This window comes from Hylobates moloch, unplaced genomic scaffold, assembly GCF_009828535.3.
Source record: "Hylobates moloch isolate HMO894 unplaced genomic scaffold, HMol_V3 SCAFFOLD_3, whole genome shotgun sequence".
NCBI lineage: Eukaryota > Metazoa > Chordata > Mammalia > Primates > Hylobatidae > Hylobates > Hylobates moloch.
The window spans coordinates 86,715,940-86,737,792 of record NW_026652278.1 but is presented as its reverse complement, the minus strand read 5'-3'; positions in this window follow the sequence as shown (position 1 = coordinate 86,737,792).

The following is a 21,853-nucleotide window of genomic DNA, read 5'->3' as shown; positions in this document are numbered from 1 at the left end:
GTCATTCCTTTTTTGAGATGGAGTCTTGCTCTGTTGCCCAAGCTGGAGTCCAGTGGCGCAATCTCGGCTCACTGAAACCTCCCCCTCCCAGGTGCAAGCGATTCTCCTGCCTCAGCCTTTCGAGTAGCTGGGACTACAGGTGTATGCCACCACACCCGGCTAATTTTTGCATTTTTAGTAGAGACGGGGATTCACTACGTTGGCCAGGCTGGTCTCGAACTCCTGACCTCAAGTGATCCGCCCACCTTTGTCTCCCAAACTGCTGGAATTACAGGTGTGAACCACCACACCCAGCCGGTAGAAAAGTCATTCTTAAGACATGAATCACAAAAGCTAAAAATGAAAGATTAATACATTTGACCACATCAAATTTAAAACAAAAATGTTCTATAGAATAAAAGAAAAAGGCAAAGCAGGGTAGCTCACACCTGTAATCCCAGCATTTAGGGAGGTTGAGGCAGGCAGATTGTTTGAGTCCAGGAGTTCAAGATCAGCCTGGGCAATATACCATCTCTACAAAAACTAGCAAAAAATAGCTGGGCATACTGGCATGTGACTATATTCCCAGCTACTCAGGAGGCTAAGGTGAGAAGATAGATTGAGCCCAGGAGGTTGAGGCAGCAGCGAACTATGATGGCACCACTACACTCCAGCCTGGATGACAGAGAGAGTCCCTGTCTCAAAAACAAACAGACAATCAAAGACACTAATTGCAAACCTAAAAGGCAAGTTACAGTGTAGAGGAAACATTGGCCACGGCTATACCAGGAAAAACAATCCCTGATACACGATTAAGGAAAATTCAACAACTAAGTAGGGAGAGGACATAAACCAGCAAATCAAAGAAGAGGAAGCACAGGCAACTGGGATCCATGAAAACACGCGTAATCTCAAGACACAAGACACATTTTTCACTCGTCAGTTTGGCAAAAACTGTGAATTATGAAAATGTTTAGGATTGGTGGGGTGTAAATAGGTGCAGCATTTCTGGAGGGCAATTCATCCATAGCTATTAATGTCCCCAGTGTCTAGCAACATGGAAAAGTGTAAATAAATGATCCCTATTGAGCAATTTAGAAATGAGGTCGTCCTATATGCATTAATATGGATTACATTGCTAAGCGGAAAAAGCATGTCACAGAAGCTTGAATCCACGGGACACTTTTCATGTTATCCATTTGTGTTAACTCACAGATGAAGCTCAAATTACACAAAAGTGAATTAAGCAGAAGCCCTCAGGAGGGATGTACACTGGAGGGTTGCCCTGTCATCTCCAGGGAGGGCCCCAGGCTTGGTATTAGAGAGCAGGTGGCCTCACGAGGACTGCTACTGCATTTGAATGATCTCCCTGCTTTAATTGACAGAACAGATTTGTGTATTGTGCATACAATGGATTCCTGGGCTGTCTTCTCAGGTCACAGAATCCCAGGGAGACATAAGGAAGAGGCGAGAACTCAAATGCTCTGCCAATCATTGGGGGTAACTTGTCCCTAGGGCAGAAGAAAGAGCTGCCTCTTCTGTCCCTAAAAACATGTTTCTCCTCCTTACTAATATCATGGGGTGGTGGGGGAGCAGGACTTGAACTCGAGACTGTGGTTCTGAATAGTGCCCTGTTTACACTACATGACCAAGAGGGCATTTCTGGAGGGCTTGAGGCTGCGTGTGTCAACCCCTGTGAATCGCAGGGTGACCAGGAGCAAAAGGCCTGCCACAGCTGAGACCCCCCAGGGTCTTGCTCTGGGCCTTCCCCTCCCTGGACCAGAGCAGCCCCATCTATGAAAAGATCATGCTATACTCTAGGGTCTCTGAGAGTCCCCGAGCACCACAGCTGCATGACTAAGAAACTCCAGAAAGAAAACTGTGAAGTGCGGCTTCACTTCTCTGCATCTGGACTCAGGATGAGCCTCGTCCAGCCTGAGGACCCTGGACTTCATGCCTGGCAAAAGGCTGTGCCACTGAAGTTTCCTGAAATTACACTGCCCGATTCGGGGACATGCCCTACAGTCCTCTGGATCCAGGGAACACCTGTGAGCAACAGCCTCTGGGCTTGGACAACTGATCCTGCCCCTCATGTTGACAGCTGGCCCACTCCCACAAAGTCCCCGATCCTAGAGGGAGAGACAGAAATGGGGAGGTCTGGGTCTGTCCGGCAACCAGGACAGGCACCTCCTTCTTGATCCTGGAGACAGGCTCGGGGGGTGAGCACAGAGGGGACTTCCCAGGGTCGAGAAACTGCTTCCGGTGGGGCGAGAATGGATAGATCACCTGAGGTCCTGTGCTTACCCCACCCACCCCACCTGTGGTCCCCCGACCTCCTGTGGTGACTCCACCCCTTCCTGCATCCGCCCAGCTCCTCCTGTGGACACCCCACATCCTCCTGGGGACATCTCATCCGCTCCTGGGGACATCTCACCCCCTCCTGGGATCCTCTCACCCCCTCCTGGGGTCATCTCACCCCCTCCTGGGGACATCTCACCCACCTGTGGTCACCCGCCCCCTCCTGGGGTCACGGTCTCCCCACCCCCTCCTAGGGTCATCTCACCCCCTCCTGGAAACATCTCACCCCGTTGTGGTCACCCAACCCCTCCTGGGGACATCTCATCCCCCCTGAACACCTCACCCCCTCCTTTGGCCCTCCTTGCCACTTTCACTGACTTCTCTTAGCCCGCAGCCTCTGTGTGGTCCCCTGAGCACCCCGAGTCTCTGTACCTATAGCTAGAGCTGGACTCCAGGGCACTCTGGCTTCATCCCCTGCTGGACTCAGCCCTGAGATCCCCCCGGAGGACTGCAGCACCACTGAGTCGCTGCTCACCTGGCCCCAGAGCTCTGTGGACCCGCTCGTCTCCTCCTCACAGGGCTCTGAGGAGGGGCCTAAAAGGCGAGTGGACAGCCAGCCGTGGAGGGTGCCACTTGCTGGGAGTCCCTGCCATCCCTCCCAGCTGTTGGGGGCCTGCCTCCCCTGTTGACAGCAGGCTGGGGATAGGATGGGCTTCGGCAAGGAGGTCTGAGCGGCCACGGCCTAGGCATCCCCAGGTAGAGCTGAGGGGCCGATTTTGGGCTCCCTTCGCTCCTCGCCTCCCACAAGCCTGCAGGTCCTATTTGTGGCCTCTGCATCCTAAGGCCCCGGCTGAGGGGACTCGCAGTAGATAGTCCACGTGGGTAAGAAATAGTCCTCTGGGTCACCAGTCTCTGAGATCTGGGCCCCTTCGTCACAGCAACACGTCTTAGCCTGAGTGGGCTGGTGTCAGACACAGCGAGTGGCGGTAAGTGTGGGCCCCTCACCATTTCCCCTTCAGGGATGAAGAGGGCCTTGTGCCAGCAAAGTGAATAAGAAAGAGCAGTCCCTCAAGAGGAGAGCAGGGAAGGGCAAGGGATGGCCGGGCCGAGGGCAGTGGCTGGGAGCCACCGAATGGAAAGGGGGGGCAGTGGAAGGGGCGGTCACGAGGCTGGGAGCTGTGCCAGCTTCCAGCAGGCCGCACCCCTCCGCCTCCTCTCACCCCTCACAGGAGGGTGTTAATGCATACATCTGGAGACCGAGAGAGACCAAGTGACGTTACATTCCTGGCTGTGTTTCTATTTTCTGTTTTGGGTGTTTTGTTTTTTGAGTTTTTTTGAGACAGGATCTCGCTCTGTTACCCAGGCTGGAGTGCAGTGACATGAACATGGCTCACTGCAGCCTTGAACCCTGGCCTCAAGCAATCCTCTTGCCCTCAGCCTCTCAAATAGCTAGGACTACAGGAGCACATCAATACACCCAGCTAACTTGTATTTTGTGTAGAGCCGGGTCTTACTGGGTTGCCCAGGCTGGTCTAGAACTCCTGGCATCAAACAATCCTCCCACCTCAGCCTCCCGAAGTGCTAAGATTATAGGTGTGAGCCACCATGCCAGGCCTGTGTTTCAATGCAAAATAATATCATTACATATCTTTCAAATCTCTCGAGAATGATGAAATTTTGCAGGTGCCTCATTTGATGAGGTCAAGGATCCCATCTTAGATGTGCAGGCAGAGGCCATGCCAGCTAGTACAGGCCTAAGGCATGTAGAGGTGGATGGCATGGCCGAGGGATCATAGGCTGGGTGCACTGGTCAGGAGTGGGTGAAGTAGGTGGAGCCTACTGGGGGGAGGGCGCAGCCACATAGAGAAGTCCTGTGTCCCCACTCCTGCCCCAGGCTCCTCCACATGTGTCCCAGCAATGGGCAGGTTGGTAAGAGGCAGGCTGGGCTTTGTACGAGGAGAGGTAGAGACATCTTTGTGGTCTTACCCTGGAGGAGGGAGACCACCACCTGGTGAGAGACTGTCGGGCTGGGACTGCTGGGGAAGCCTGCACTCCATCTAGCATTAATGAGAATAGTGTCTCCTTGGAGGCACAGGGTAATCTCATGGGGGACATTTATCTCAGCAAACATGAAGCCCAGCCACAGAGATTTGAGTGGAAGGAACACAGATTTCTGCTCCCGTTAATTTCATGCTTGACTTAACCGTCCTTACGTGATTGTGGCACTGGTGACAGTGCACTGGAAACACTCCTTACTCTTCTTCCCCAGCCAAACCTTCTCTTTCTTTGTCCCAAAGATTTGAACTCTTGCTTTTAACTCAAGTTCCCTGTCTTAGGGATTCATGGGCATCATTGTGGGAACATGTTTATTTTGCCTCTCCTGGCTGGGTGCGGTGGCTCACACCTGTAATTCCAGTACTTTGGGAGGCTGAGGTGGGTAGATGGCTTGAGCCCAGGAGAAGACCAGCCTGGGCAACATGGTGAAACCCTATTTCTACAAAAAATACAAAAAATTAGTTGAGTGGGCTGGCACGCACCTGTAATCCCAGCCACTTGGGAGGCTGAGGCAGGAGGATTACTTGAGCCAAGGAGGTTGAGGCTACATACAGTGAGCTGTGATCACGCCACTGCACTCCAGCCTGGGCAACAGAATGCAATCCTGTCTCAAAAACAAACAAACAAACAAACAAAAAACCTATAATAGTAGGTGCTCAATAAATGTTTATGTTTTAAAAAGGAGTATCATGATCATCCACACTTTGAGAATGATGAAATTGAGGCTTGGGAGAGTAGGACATTTGCCCAAGGCCATTCAGCGCATAGGTGGCAGAACAGGAGTGGGAATTCAGATCCCTCAGACCCCAAAGGTTGAAATCTGCCTTTGCGGGTGGGAATAATTCCCCCCCTCCTCAACAGCCACATTGGACTGAAGATGGGAGTTAGGGAAAGAGGCATTTGGGGAGGACATAAGTAAGAACTTGTCAGCAGGATGGGCTACATGGTTTTGAATAGACTGTGATTTAGGCTGCACATTGATCTAGGAGCTCTTGATTGCATTTCTAAAGGTGGTCACACATGCTCTTTCCATGGTATGACCTGGACACACCTCCATCGAGAGGTGCAGTCCAAGTCCCCACCCCTTGACCTGGGTGGCCCTCAATAACTGCCTTAACTCATAGCGTGTGGCTTCTGAGACACAAGGCCACACAGCTTTGTCCTGGGCCTCTCTTGGGGCAGGCGCCTTGGGATCAACTGCAGGTGTGAAGCCTGGCTGCCTTGAGGCCACCATGCTCAGGAGGCCACATGGAGACTCTGCCAGAGATAGTGATGCACACACCCTTTGAGGCAGGAGGATCACTTAAGCCCAGAAGTTCAAGACCAGCCTGGGTAACATAGAGAAACCTCATCTCTGCTAATAATAAATTAGTTGGGCATGGTGGTGTGCACCTGTAGTCCCAGCTACTGGGGAGGCTGAGGTGGGAGGATCGCTTGAGCCCGAGAGATGGAGGCTGCAGTGTGCCGTGATCAAGACCCTGTCTCTAAAAACAAACAAACAAAGAAATATCCTTTAAATACTCTCTCGACTCTTTTTCTTGTGCCTCTTTTTGCTCCCATTTCCCGCAAAATATGCTCAAAAATTCATCTACTTTCATGGTCTATACTCACTCCCATCCCATCACTCTTGAATCGATTTCAAATCGTTTCCTCAACCAAAACTTGTCTTGTAAGGCTTCAGTGGCCCCCACGACAGCCAATTCATTTTTTTTTTTTTTTTTTTTGAGACGGAGTTCCGCTGTTTTCACCTAGGCTGGAGTGCAGTGTTGCAATCTTGCCTCACTGAAACCTCTGCCTCCCATATTCGAGTGATTCTCTTGCCTCAGCCTCCCGAGTAGCTGGGGCTACAGGCATGCGCCACTACACCCAGCTAATTTTTGTATTTTTAGTAGAGACGGGGTTTCACCATGTTGGCCGGGCTGGTCTCGAACTTCTGACCTCAGGTGATCCACCCACCTTGGCCTCCCAAAGTGCTGGGATTACAGGCATGAGCCACCACACCCGGCCCACAGCAGCCAATTCTAGAAACTAATCCTTAGTTCCCTGTGATGACATAGCCTATCATGACCTATCTGTATGGGCTCACCCCTGCCTTCCTAAGCCCCTCCTTCCCCTATGTCCTCCTCCTCCACAGCCCCTCCTCCTCGGCCTCCTAACCTGTCCCAGGACACCCCTGCCCTGTTCTCTCCCTCAACCCCCTTTCCTGGTTCCCCCACCTCCCACCTCACACTGGCATGCCCGAGGCTCAGTCCTCGGCTCCGTGCCTCCCTCTGCATCCACCTGCTCTTCGATCTGTCCCTCTCTGCACTGCAGACACAGTGTGGGTGCTATCAGGTCCAGACTCACATGTCCAACCTGGGCCTCGCTGGCTGGAACCAGCCACCTTTGGGTGATGATCTGTGGCCGACTGCCACTGCTACTACTTGAGACTGTCATTACAGCAGTTACTACTGTTACTGCTTGAGACTGTCATTACAAGACGAACATAGAAATGATAAAAGACAAAAGTAACTATTTTAAGGAAAGGCTAGCATGGGGAAGAAGAAGAGAGAAGAGAAGAAAAGGGCTCTCTGCTTGTAGTAAGCAAAGGCAGCCGCCTGAGCTTCTACAGCCCTTTGTATTTATTGGGTAACAACAGCAAGGAGGAGGAGGTAACGACTGGTCAGATGCTTAATTGATCACAGGTTCATATTGTTACTAACAGGCTTCAATTATGTCTAATCATCAGAAACATTTGTGCGGCCTCCAACATCTCCTCCTTTTTGTTTTTAAATTAATTGAGCAAGGCAATTGCAGGCTGTACAGCCCTTAATTGCAAGTTGGTGATCCAGCTTCATTTTTCTTAGCCCTTATTCAAAATGGAGTTGCTCTGGTTTGAATGCTTCTTACATATCTCCCCCTTCCCTTTTACAAGAGGACCCTTAATCCTAAGGGTTGCAGAAAGATGAAGGTCTGTCTTCTGCAACTTCTTCATGCTGAACAGGGGCGAAGATATTCTTGCCTATTAGGTTCTCTTGTATTCAGGGTAGAGAGGAGCTCAGTCAGAAAGCATTGGTCCATTAAGCATCGATTGTACCTCTGAGTTCCAGCACAAGGTAAAACCCTGGCACTCCAGCAGTTTCTCAGCTTCCTGTGTGGTTTTCTTGATCTGTCCCCATGTCACGGGGGTTGGTGTCAGCATGACTCTGGTCGGTCCTCGTTCTGTTTTCGCATTCAGATTCAACTGGCTCATTGCTCATACTGGGGGAACCAGGCCTGTAGTTGGAATCCATGGGCCCCTCCCGTCTCCCTTTCCATGGTCACACACATCTTGAGGGCACCCACATGGTTTGTTCATCTCCTGCAAAAACACAAGCATACCCTCGACCCCCCATTAGTAAATCTATAAAAGCAAAGGTTCTTGTGGCTGTAGCCAGGAGGCATGCCATTGCTGAAACAACTGTAACTCAACTTCTGCCGCTTTAGTCAATTGCAATGGGGTAAACTTTCTACTGATAATGAAAGACAGGCTCTTTCTGATTAACAGAAGACACAGAAAAAGCAAATCGAGGCTTATCCTTCTGATAAACAATCCTCAAGATCTATTACCACAAGAGACCAGTCTCTTGCTCCTGTATCCATAAGCCCCCAAAACTTATTTTCTTCAATGTACACTGCACAATTGGGTCTATGAGATGCTATGGGTTGTGATAGATAAATTTATCTCCTAATTATACCTCCCCAATCCCTGACCTCCTCACTTCTTAGAGAAGGGTACAATTTACAGGAAATAAGCAACAACTGAGCAATACACTCTCCTGGTTCAAAAACCCAAAGATCTTGTGACATTACCACTACCTGAATTTCTCCTTCACAATCAAAATCAACAACTCCCGGACCTGTAAGTTAAGACAGCTTTTACCAAAATCAGTCCCATGTATATTGTTGGCAAAGATACCCAAATACCAACAGGAATCTTAGCGAGTTTGCTTCTTTCAATTAACATAATTTTTTTCTCTAGGAGAGCTAATCCTGCATTTCCAGGTGTTCCTGAGGAGAGGGAATCAATGTGCCTCTGGAAACCCACCCCTGAAACGGAGTTGTGGGCTGGACGGGGAATGCCCTCATAGTTTGAAGTGCCTGGGTCCAGGTCCCCTTTTCGCTTCCTGTGCCATTTTGATGAAATTTTGAGTGGCATTGATTAGCCCAATGATTTCCTTTATTGCAACGAGGGCAAAGTCCTGGTGTTTTTTCTGTTGAGAGGGGAACCGGGTTATAAGATCCCTTCTGCCCAGAGGTCTGGTGGTGTTCTTTTTTGAAACATCCAATTTTTCTACACTTGACATTGTGTAATTGACATTGCGGACCTCCCAAGTAGAAAGCAATTAAGCACCAGCGGTAGAACAAAGGTTAGTCTTAAGACCACGTGATTAAGCTAGTTAGATAAACTCCCTACACTCCTTTGTTTCTACTCTAATTTATTTAACTAAACGTAAGGGGACTAGGCTGCCTTCAGCCAGATTTATTGCCGAAGTTATGCAAACTCTCAGGCCTTCCAAGAGGGTTTGTGGCTACTATAACTAAAATTTTTCCCACCAGCCTGACTGAACCCCCACATCTCCCCCTTTTATGTTTTCTGCATCAGGTCTTTTGCACTGGAGAACGCAGATGTGTGCAGCAACAGGTTTGTCAGGCATGGCAGTCATTGCTCTTATTCCAGCTTTACATCCTAGAATTAACAAATAACATAAAACAATCATGAGTACAATTTGCAACATTCAGTTCCAGTCAGAGTGACCTCCAGGAGTGGGGGTCTAACCAGGAGAAATGATTTTGCACACCTTTCCATATGGCTGTTGAGTGTGTCGATCTATGGTGTGAAGGGATTCCAAAATTTCTGTTTTAAGTTGCTTTCCATCTGCTGTTAAATTGTCATGAAAGGTTCCCCAGAGATGTTGTTTCACCTCATCTCAACTATGTATAGATTGATTCCATGGTAGAGAAGTGACACGGATATGTTTATGCTCCCAGTCAAAGTTTAGTTTAACGGAATGCCACTGCATCCTGTTGCTCCCCCACATATTCTAAAGCAGCCTCGTGGGCTTGCAGACGTGCAAGAATTTTTTGATCTATACTTTGCTGTAAGAGAAGTTCATTAGACACATTTTTGGCCAGATTATCTACAAAGGCAGCTGTTTGTACTGACTCAGTAATAGATGCAAGAGCAACACGAGCAGTTGCCAGGATGACTATGGGTGAGACTAAAAAAGCCGTAAGTGTAACTATGAATCTTTTGTGTCTGACTTGGGATACGGTATGTTCTATGTTCTAAGGTGGCAAGAACAGAGGAAACTTGCCAATCGTGCGTCAGATTGACTGATAGGAATGCCTCAGATTGTCTCCTTAATATCATGACACTAGTAATTTTTAAATTAGATATATTGTGGTGATACGTGAGGCAAACCAAGCCTGTCCCTGCACCCGGGTCACAAACGTGGAGTTTTGAGGTGTAATGGAATGTTAGTTCCCATAAGAAAAACATATGGATGGGTAGAGCAAATCAGGCACTGATCAGTGTGATTATGAATAAAGGTTATGGTATAGTTGCAACTGGATTTATGACATGTCCCATGCCAGGTGTTAAGGGAGGTGCTAAGATGGCCCAGGTGCCATAAGTTTCACTGGGTTGGCATGGACTTTACTTAGGGTCTGGGATATCCCATCCCCCCATCGGCCCAAATTATAGGGGAACGAGGTGTGGCTATGAAACTGTGATTGATGCTGTGATGGATGAAGACATTAGTAAGGCTGCCCTACAATCGGCCATGGGGGCACCAGTCTAAGATGTTATAATTGCCTAACTGGAGGCTATGGGCTTGTCTCCTGTGACAGACCTCCCAGCTAAAGTGGAATCCATTACTTTCCTGACTTTGTTCTTTAGCACAGGAAGGAATGTTTGGGAAAGTGGTGTTGATTGCATTGCCTAGTTTGAGGCTTCCTGCAGCTAAGAATGCTAAGGCATTTCCTTTACCGTGATGTAGCCATACTTGTTTTGGGGCAGGTACACAGTAAGAGTTAGAGCCTTTATAACTTACACACAGTGGGAGGATAGTGGAGTGATACGTAGTTTTATCTGGCATCTTAGTCCAATGTGTGCCATTATTGCGGGACCTCACTGGGGGTAAATCTATTCCTCCTAACCAAGCAGTCACGTTATTATAGGCTGGGAAGGGAGTGTCTGCCCAGGTGACAGGGCAAAAGAAAGGTGGGTCTAAGATATCAGCCCAATACAGTGTAGTAGCAGGTACAGGTTGCAGACAAAGCGAGAGCATAAAAAGGATTAATACCCTATATGAGATGCAATGTACAACAGAAAGCATAGCAAGAAACAAATTATCTGGAGTAAATGGTGTTTGTGTCTGGAGCAGGATTCATTCAGCCTCCTGAGTTGTCCTCTTCAGCATCCCCCAGGTAACATCCGGGACTGACGTCCTCCACGGAAGCCACATTGTCCAGGGCTGTGGGTCTTGCAAGGTTAGCTCCTTTATTTCTGGTACCAGATTCGGTCCTAGTTACACCATGGTATGGTTTGATGCGTCATGCTGGAATCCAAAGAGGACCTGAGGGGGCGTGGACACAAGCATACCCTCTTCCCCACGTTAATAATTCATTTGGACCACACCATTCATTACTGTTCACATCTTTCCATAAAACCGCAGGTTTTATGCCTTGAGAGGTTTTATCAAAGTGCTTTCATATAGCTGATTGAAATTTGTCATCTAAACTTTTAAAATTAAGGGTAAATAAGGCTTGTGCCAATAGTGTTCCAGGGTCTTTACCCATACTCCCCCTTTTTTGTTTTTTGAGCATATTTTTAACAGTGGAGTGGGCACATTCTACTATTGCTTGTCTTTGGGGGTTATATGGGATGCCTGTGGAATGTTGGATGTTCCACGTGTGACAAAATTGTTGAAATTGTGAGTTGGCATAAGCCGGACCATTATCAGTCTTAATTTTTGCGGGTTGACTTATAAATGTAACAGTTAAAAGATGTTTAATGACATATTGAGTGGAGTCTCTAAGCAGAGCATGTGCGCTAATTAAATGAGTGTTGGTATCAATGGATACATGCACATATCTTAGTTTTTTTTTTTTTTTTTTTTTTTTTTGAGACGGAGTCTTGCTCTGTCGCCCAGGCTGGAGTGCAGTGGCGCGATCTCGGCTCACTGCAACCTCCGCCTCCCGGGTTCACGCCATTCTCCTGCCTCAGCCTCTCCGAGTAGCTGGGACTACAGGCGCCCGCCACCACGCCCGGCTAATTTTTTTTTTTTTGTATTTTTGGTAGAGACGGGGTTTCACCGTGGTCTCGATCTCCTGACCTCGTGATCCGCCCGCCTCGGCCTCCCAAAGTGCTGGGATTACAAGCGTGAGCCACCGCGCCCGGCCACATATCTTAGTTTTTTTAATTTAGGGATGTATGTAACATCTGTTTTCTATAACTGATTAGGTTGTAGTTCTCTAGGGTTAACACCTGTTGAAGCAGGGGACGTGCCTGTGAGCTGGCCATCTGGGCATTGTAGGATAATTTGTTTAGCCAGTCTCTGTGTAAGTTGAAATTGTTTAGATAAGTTTGTCCAATTTTGGTGGAAAAATTGATGTGATTGGGTGACTTGGTCAAGCAGTGATGTCATAACCTGAAGGTCTGCTTGTTCATTGCCATAACCCAACAGGCCAGGCAGTGAGCTGTGAGCTTGAATGTGTGTAATAAAAATAGTATGTATACGTTGATCTAGCAATTGCTGAAGTCAAAGAAAAAGAGCACAGAGGGCTGGCTCCAGAGTAGACTTAATTAGTGCTGTCTCAAGGTTCTGTTACTTACTCTACACAGAGTAAGCAGAATTACTAACTATATTGATGCGCTAAGTTGAAAAAGTTTCTAAGGCCGTTATCAGAGCCCTAATCTCAGCTCTCTGCTAGTAAACAGATTGAGTCATTGAATTTGGTCTCTACTAGACTGCCACTTTTCTCTGTTTACTAGACCCATCAGTAAACAGTGTTAAAGCATCAGGTAGGGGGGAATGAACTATTTTTGTAGGTAAAATATTTACTAGACTTTTTGGGAATGACGAAAATGGGTGAATTTTAAGGGCTGTTAGAATATTATCCATAAAGCCGGGCGCGGTGGCTGACGCCTGTAATCCCAGCACTTTGGGAGGCTGAGGCGGGCGGATCACGAGGTCAGGAGATGGAGACCATCCTGGCTAACACGGCGAAACACCGGCGAAACCCCGTCTCTACTAAAAATACAAAAAAATTAGCCGGGCGTGATGGCGGGCGCCTGTAGTCCCAGCTACTTGGGAGGCTGAGGCAGGTGAACGGCGTGAATCCGGGAGGCGGAGCTTGCAGTGAGCGGAGATCGTGCCACTGCACTCCAACCTGGCGACAGAGACTCTGTCTCCAAAAAAAAAAACAACAAAAAAAAGATTATCCATAAAATGAATAATCTGGCAATCAGGAAAATTTTTTTTCACTAGGGAGCAGAGCTTGATTTTAATTGCTCCTTAACTAACTCATGGGACTTTTGTAATTTCTCTCCCTTTAGAGGTTACTGTTTTGCTTAAATTGGATTTGGAGAGTCACACTAGGGGTAAGAGAAACAGAACAGTGGCCATTATCAGAAAGAGGTTTTTCAAGTTCTTAAATTTTACTTAAATCTTAGCATAGAATTATACTTTGGTATGTCGCTCCTCTACAAGGAGCGCTCGAAATTTTGCCCTGGGCCGCCTGCGGAGCTGGAGAGTTGAGTAGGCGGGTCCTGGGGCAGCGGCAGCGTTGCGCTTGCAAAGACGCCCCTTTTTCTCTGTGCTGATTTTCGCCTGTGAGACTTCCTCCCCCGGCCGCAGCTGGCTAGGCGGACTTTCCCGCTTGTCTCCTGCCCCGCCCTAACAGGCTAACTCTTGCGCGTTGGGCCTGGCTCTTTGTTGCAGTTGCAGCTCTCGGTGCAGAGTTCCCCGGAGCACTTGCTGGCTTCGGTTTCGCGAACTTCCTGGCCGCAGAGCTTTCCCTGCTACTTAATGCTTGCTTGCTCCACCGACCCCCCGCCCGCTCGGGCCTCTAATGCCTTTTCTTAACCCCTTATGTACCTGATTGCCTTGCCGATCTTGCATTACGGGCAGGCTAAGGGCTCCCCTTCTAATGCCGCTTGCCTAAGACAAGGTCCCATAGCTGGAGCATATTTCTTGTCTTTTTTCCTACTTATTGGAGGAGGGGGCTCAGGTGAAAACCTCCCTTTCCTCTTTGTTATTTTACCCCGGTGATACTGGGGCTGAGGGAACACGAGGCGATAAGGCCGGTGACGGTTCCTCCTCCTTCCTCTTTTTAGGCTCTTGCATGTATAATGGAACCAGGGCTGCTCTAATTAAAGCCCATAGCGTTAAAGCTGTTACTGGGACCTGTTGCCCTTGTGCATAATGTTGTTTAAGATTTCTCCCCACAGGCCAGGAGCGGTGGCTCACGCGTATGATCCCAGCACCTTTGGAGGCTGAGGTGGGCGGATCACCTGAGGTTGGGAGTTCGAGACCAGCCTGACCAATATGGAGAAACCCTGTCTCTACTAAAAATACAAAATTAGCCGGGCGTGGTGGCACATGCCTGTAATCTCAGCTACTCCGGAGGCTGAGGCAGGAGAATCGCTTGAACCTGGGAGGCGGAGGTTGTGGTGAGCCAAGATTGTGCCATTGCACTCCAGCCTGGGCAACAAGAGTGAAACTCCATCTCAAATAAATAAATAAATAAATATTTCTCCCCACTTGTTCCCAGAGCTTCATGTTTAGTGTGCCTTTTTCAGGGAACCATGGGCTTTGGGATTCAACAGTTTGCATTAAGTCCCTTAATTGAGCCTGTGAAACTGATGGTCTGCTAGCCTTTAGCAACTGTTGCAACAGTTTTATATACTGTTTCTGTTGAGCTGATAACTGTTGTCCCATGATGAAATCTCAGCATGAACAATCTCCCCCGAACTTGGAAATCCCAAGTGGGCACCAATGACTTACTGATTACCTACTGACCACGTGGTTCCTTTTTCACCTTCCTTTCTCCGCGTCCGTTCTGCTTCCTTCCCAGTGTTCACATGGGGGCACAGGCTGCTGGGGTCTGTCCCGCAGGCCCTGACCCAAGGAAGATGAATAAAGTACACTGATACACAGATATTCTGCTTTGCCAGTCTAGCTGAGCGTCTGGGCAGCTTACAGACTCCATGCAGAGTGCTGTAAACAGTTGCCACTGCAGCCAGAACAGCTAGTGAGACTCTCATTTATTCAGTAAAGATTAATTGACAAAGGCTTGAGTCAATACCACTAGAGTGTAATTGACATTGCGGACCTCCCAAGTGGAAAGCAATTAAGCACCCTCAGCATAACAAACGTTAGTCTTAAGACCACCTGATTAAACAAGTTAGTTAGATAAACTCTCTACACTCCTTTGTTTCTACGCTATTTAACTAAAGGTAAGGGGACTAGGCTGCCTTCAGTCAGATTTACTACTGAAGTTATGCAAACTCTCAGGCCTTGCAAGAGGGTTTGTAGCTATTATAACTAAAATTTTTCCCACCAGCCTGACTGAACCACCACAACTGTCCACTACCATGACCAGGAGCCACAGGCAGCTGATGGACATTTGAAACGTGGCTGGCCCAAATGGAAATGTGCTGTGAGGGTAAAATACACACTGCATTTTGAATGCTTTGTAAGAAAAAAAAGGATGTGAAATGTCTGGTTAATAACTGTTATGTGGCTGGGCGCAGTGGCTTACACCTGTAATCTCAGCACTTTGGGAGGCTGAGGTGGGAGGATCACTTGAGACCAGGGGTTTGAGACCAGTCTGGGCAACAAAGGGAGAGTCCATTTCTACAACAGCAACAAAAATATTAGCCAGGTGTGGTGGCACATGCCTGTGATCCCAGCTACTCTGGAGGCTGAGGCAGAGGGTGGGAGGGGTGGCCAGCTTTTATTCCCTTATTTGTCCCTGCCCACATCCTGCTGATGGTCCATTTTACAGAGTACTGATTGGTGCATTTACAATCCTTTAGCTAGACACAGAGCACTGATTGGTGCTTTTTTACAGAGCGCTGATTGGTGCTTTTTTACAGAGCGCTGATTGGTGCATTTGCAATCCTCTAGCTAGACAGAAAAGTTATCCAAGTACCTGCTGGACCCAGAAAGTCCAGCTGGCTTCACCTATCACTAGGAAAGCTGAGTGTGCATATGGGCTCCACATGCTGCTGGACTCTGTGGCCCCTGGGCACTCTGGGGCCACACTAGGAGCCCCCAGACAGGGCCCTCTGCTCCTGGTTGAGGGCGGGGTGTCACCCCATTTCCCACCTGGAGAGCTGCATCTCTAGTGTAGCCTGCCAGCCTGCAGTGCCATCACCCTAGCTTATGGTGATGACGAGGCTGAGGCTCCTGAAAGGTCTGTCAAGGGGCAGCAGAACCCTGTGCAGACCCAGCTGCTGGGCCATGGAGCCTCCCCACTGGCCCTGCCAGCCACGGTGGGACCTCTCACTTGCACCTGACCTGCTCCTGGGAGGGGGCTTCTTCACTTCTCTCCCACATAAAATTCCTCCATTTTTGGCCAGGCATGGTGGCCCACGCCTGTAATCCCAGTACTTTGGGAGGCCAAGGCGGGTGGATTACCTGAGGTTAGGAGTTCGAGACTAGCCTGACCAACATGGTGAAACCCCATCTCTACTAAAAATACTAAAATTTACCCCATCTCTACTAAAAATTAGCTGGGTGTGGTGGCGCATGCCTGTAATCCCAGCCACTTGGGAGGCTGAGGCAGGAGGATCGCTTGAACCTGGGAGGTGGAGGTTGCAGTGAGCAAATAATTGTGCCATTGCACTCCAGCCTGGGCAATGGGAGTGAAACTCCTTCTCAAAAAAAAGAAAAGAAAAGAAAAGAAACTGGGCCGGGCACGGTGGCTCATGCTTGTAATCCCAACACTTTGGGAAGCCAAGGCAGGTGGATCACCTGAGGTTGGGAGTTTGAGACCAGCCTGACCAACATGGAGAAACCTCATCTCTACTAAAAATACAATACTAGCCGGGCGTGGTGGCACATGCCTGTAATCCCAGCTACTCGGGAGGCTGAGGCAGGAGAATCGCTTGAACCCGGGAGGCGGAGGTTGCAGTGAGCTGAGATAGCGCCATTACACTCCAGCCTGGGCAACAAGAGTGAAACTCTGTCTCAAAAAAAAAAAAAAAATTCATCCATTTTAGGTGTAAATCAATAATTTTTAGCTAATGTATGCAGTTGAGCAACGCTCACCACAGTCCAGTTTTCAGGCACTTCCATCAGCCCCCGACCCCATCGTGACACCACTTTCCGTCACTGTGGATGTCCTTCTTTCAGCACTTGAGGCAAATGGAATCAGATCATATGTGGCCTTTTGCGTTTGGCTTCTCTCACTTAGCATGATCTTTTAAAGGGGTGTCCATGCTGTGACATATTTTTTTAATTGCAACTGATTTCTTCCTCTCAGAGAAGGCAGCTGCACCCATTCCTGAACTTACAAGAGAGGTGTTTTAATTTGGGGGGCAGGATGCCCCTCTTCCTGCAGCCCATTCTGAACCTGCCCTCCCCTGCCCTGGTCAGCACACCTCCCCTTGTGCACGTGGAGATCGTCACACTCTTCAGATCTGATTCTGGAGAGGAAAGGAAATGTCAGCTTTGTGTCACTATTTTCAATGGAAAGACTGTGAGACATCTGCTCCCCAGCCCAGTCCCTTGTCCTGCACTGACGTCTCCAGGTGTGGCCCTGGGCATCTGCTTGTTTGCTCATGGTGGACAGAGTTGACAATGGAAACTCTGCTTTCTGCTTAACTCTTACATTCCCTCTTATTTTTTTCAATTGAGAACTAATCTTTGAGTTAGAAATTATGACATTCCCAAGTTCTACTCCAATTCTTTTTTCGTGTTTATATGTCACATGTGGCTTATTTAATAATTCTTTAGCAATTGTACATCTCAGTCTCACAATTGGCCTGATGGATTAACATTTTGTTTACTCAAATAATTGTGCTTAGATGATAAATTAGCCTGTTAACACTTCTTTCTTAGCAGTATGCTCACTGACAATAGGCCTCTTTCACATGGCTGTGTGCTCACTGCATGGATGGGGTGGAATCCAAAGGTCCCGTCCTCCCGACCCAAGCAGCACATGTGGTTTCCCAGTAATCTCTGTGACGCAAAACCTGAGAGAAGGAAAGACCCACAACATGCAGTGTCCTGAGTGGACACTTTTCCAATTCCGTTTTGCACTTTTTTGGCCAAGGAGTGTGTTTGCACATGCATAGAGAGAGGGAGAATGTGTGATACACACACGTATGCTATTTATGTACTAACCCCAAGGGTATTAAACACATATTAACTATAGAAAAGCTGATGTTTGGAGCTCATATTTCTGCCTCTCGTGCTGCCTCTAGGATTCCCCTAGGGTGCGGAGGTGGTAACAAACACTTTCCTGCTGTGGGAACAACCACGGTGTTGAGTGTGTCCCACCTCCTTTCCTAAAGCCAGCTTGGGCATGCCCACAGGGGCAGGGGGCCCCAATGAAGGGGGAGCCTCATGGTATGCCAGAGCAAAATGCAGGAGACAGCTGTTTCATTTGGTAGGTGTTCTCCATACATTATTACAACACCTGCAAACTGCAGCTAACTATGGCACAGTGATGTGCACATCTGATCCCGTGCTTGAGTTTAAAGGGGATGCTCCTAAAGTCTTAAATGTGGCAGTTGCAGGTCTTGGTAGATAACCTTTAACAAGAAAAGGAATTTGCCTTATAAATGTAGTTTGCAAAGAGGTTTTGTCTCTTTGTTTTTCTTTCATGCATCCGCCAGATAGATCATGCTTTGAGGGCTTTTTTGTGGTGCTTTAAAAGCACTGTACTCTGGTTGTTTGGTTTTTTTAGGTTTTTTCGAGACAGAGCCTTGCTCTGTCACCCAGGCTGGAGTGCAGTGGCACGATCTTGTCTCACTGCCACCTCCACCTCCTGGGTTCAAGCGATTCTCGTGCCTCGGCCTCCCGAGTAGCTGGGATTACAGGCATGTGCCATCATACCCCACTAATTTCTATATTTTCAGTAGAGACAGAGTTTTGCCATGTTGGCCGGGCTGGTCTCGAACTCTTGACCTCAAGTGATCTGCCTGAGTCAGCCTCCCAAAGTGCTGGGATTACAGGCATGAGCCACTGCGCCCAGCAGCAACACACTGTTTATTTTTATGGTGGTTGTCCTTAAGATCCACACTTACATTTATTTACTTGTATTTGTTTCATAAATTTAACAGTTGTCTATTTTCTTTTCTGCCACAAAAAGAATTTTACAAATTCTCAAGCCCCTCCCTTTGTCTCTCACCCCTGTATGTGCTCTGCCTCACTGGGAAGGTTTCATGTATACTTATGATGAGCAGGCTCACAGCGCTGTCTCTTAGCCTGGGTATTATGTAAAGAGACATCCATTCCTCTGAGAATGAAAAAAGAGAATTTCAGTATTTTTTTTTGAGACAGAGTCTTGCTCTGTCACCCACGCTGGAGTGCAGTGGCGTGATCTTGGCTCACTGCAACCTCCATCTCCCAAGTTCAAGCAATTCTCCTGCCTCAGCCTCCTGAGTAGCTGGAATTACAGGCACCTGCCACCGCGCCTGGCCTTTTTTTTTTTTTTTTGAGAATGGGTCTTGCTCTGATGCCCAGGCTGGAGTCCAGTGGTGCGATCTCAACTCACTGTAACTGGGACCAGAGGCATGCACCACCATGCTTGGCTAATTTTTCAATATTTTTGTAGAGATGGAGTCTCACTGTATTGCCCAGGCTGATCTTGAACTCCTGGACTCAAGCAATCCTCTCGCCTCAGCCTCCCAAGGTGCTGGAATCACAGGCTGAGTCCTCGCCAGGCCTAAATGCACATTTCTAGCTCTGAGCTGTCTGTTGATGGCCTTTGCCATTTCCTTCTCATTTTCCTTTTTAGTGTCTGCTACGTAATACTTGTTGATTGTAGAAATTAGAAAAAACAAAGAAACTAGAAGGTAGAAAAAAGTGGCAGTCGCCTAAATTCCCAACATAGAGCCACATTACATGTTTCACTCTGTGGCCTTTCAGGTTTCTCTCAGATGTTCACCACATAGACCTGATGTGAAAATTGCCACACTGTAATTGGTGATGCTACATGTTCAGACATTGAGATGACCTCGTAAATTTCCTTCAGGTATTAACTTTAGGAAATGCTCCTTACATAAACCCCAATGCTCCAATGTTGACATGGAAAGGAGACATTCAGAGTAGAGGAACAGCTTTCATTGAAATATTGATTTTATTCTCAAATTAACCTTAGGGATGACATGATCCCTTCCAAACCAGCACAGACACGACTACAGTCCATTCTCCTCTGCTGGATGTAGCTTCAGGATTTTCCCATCTTTATTTCTTTTTAAAGTTCGAGAAACATAAAGATTTGTTTATGAGCTCTTAGATTATTTAAAATTATTTGTTGTGTTAACAGACACTGGAAAGGATAAGAAAAAATAAATTTTAATTCCTCCAAATGGTTTTATATTAGGCGATTATTTTTTACTTCTTTAATTTGCTTACATCATACATAGAAAAACAATCATAGAACTCATCTGAAATACCTACTGTCGACGGGGCATGGTGGCTTATACCTGTAATCCCAGCACTTTGGGAGGCAGAGATGGGAGGATCACTTGAAGCCAGGAGTTTGAGACCAGCCTGGGTAACATAGTGAGACCTGGTCTCTACAAATAATACAAAATTTGCCAGGTGTGGTGGCTTGCACCTGTGGTCCTAGCTACTCCTGCTTGGGAACTGAGGTGGGAGAATCACTTGAGTTCGAGGCTGCAGTGAGCTATGATCCCGCCACTGCACTTCTGCCTGAGTGACAGAGCAAGACTCTGTCTCTAAAAAGGAAAAAGAAATATCGCTATTGGCTGGGCGCGGTGGCTCAAGCCTGTAATCCCAGTACTTTGGGAGGCCGAGGTGGGTGAATCACCTGAGTTCAGGAGTTCAAGACCAGCCTGGCCAACATGGTGAAACCAAGTTTCTAATAAAAATACAAAAATTAGCTGGGCATGGGCCCGGAGCAGTGGCTTACACCTGTAATCCCAGCACTCTGGGAGGCCGAGGCGGGCGGATCATGAGGTCAGGAGATTGAGACCATCCTGGCTAACACAGTGAAACCCTGTCTCTATTAAAAATACAAAAAAAAAAAAACAAAAACTTAGCCGGGCGTGGTGGTGGGCGCCTGTAGTCCCAGCTACTCAGGAGAATGGCGTGAACCCGGGAGGCGGAGCTTGCAGTGAGCCGAGATCGCGCCACTGCACTCCAGCCTGGGAGACAAAGCAAGACTCCGTCTCAAAAAAAAAAAAAAAATTAGCTGGGCATGGTGGTGGGCACCTGTAATCCTAGCTACTGGGGAGGCTGAGGCAGAAGAATTGCTTGAACCTGAGAGGCGGAGGTTGCAGGGAGCCGAGATTGCGCCACTGCACTCCAGCCTGGATGATAGAGCGAGATTCTGTCTAAGAAAGAAAGAAAGAAAGAAAGAAAGAAAGAAAGAAAGAAAGAAAGAAAGAAAGAAAGAAAGAGAGATCTACTGCTGTTCATTTTTGTTTCCTTCTTTCTCTTCCTTTTATTCCCTTTTTCTTCTTTCTTTCTCCTTGCCCCTCCCTCTCTCCCCTGCTCTCCTTCTTTCTCTGTAGGATGGACCTGAGAAGGCAGACACTGCTCCACCGCATGGTGGCAGAAGGGCAGGGCCGAGATGTCTGGGAGACTATGAAGTCTGGTTTAGGGTCTTTCAATGTGGGGCTGGTTAGCATTAGGGTAAGGGTCACAACACAGCAATTTAGAAGTGGCAAACAGCAAGGCAAGGGTTCAGAGAGCCCTAGGGGTAAACTTGTTTCTGCTTTCTACCGAAGAGTTGATGGGCCTTTCTGGAAGTTGCTGGAATGAACAATGAAGTTGTCTCCTAGAAAGCAGGGCTGTGCTGGGAAGGCGGCCCTAAAGCTATGGCCACTGGTGCGGACGCTGATCCGTGGGCTCCGCCTTGGCGCCCCCCGTGGTCAGAGGACAGCGCCAGTGAGGGGATGATCCATGCAGTTCCCCACAGCTAAGTGCCATCCAGGGTGGGCGTTTCAGCCCCCATGCAGTTCCCCTGCTTCCCTTGCTGGATGATCATTTTGGGATCATTTGCAGGGCAGCACCTGCACAACAGCATTTTAAATCAAACACTGGGCCAGGCGCGGTGGCTCACGCCTGTAATGCCAGAACTTTGGGAGGCCGAGGCAGGCAGATCACTTGAGGTCAGGAGTTCGAGACCAGCCTGGCCAACATGGTGAAAGTCCACCCCTACTAAAATACAAACATTAGCCACGCGTGGTGACACGCACCTATACTCCCAGCTAGTTGGGAGGCTGAGGCACGAGACGAAAATCACTTGAACCTGGGAGGTGGAGGTTGCAGTGAGCTGACATTGAGTCACG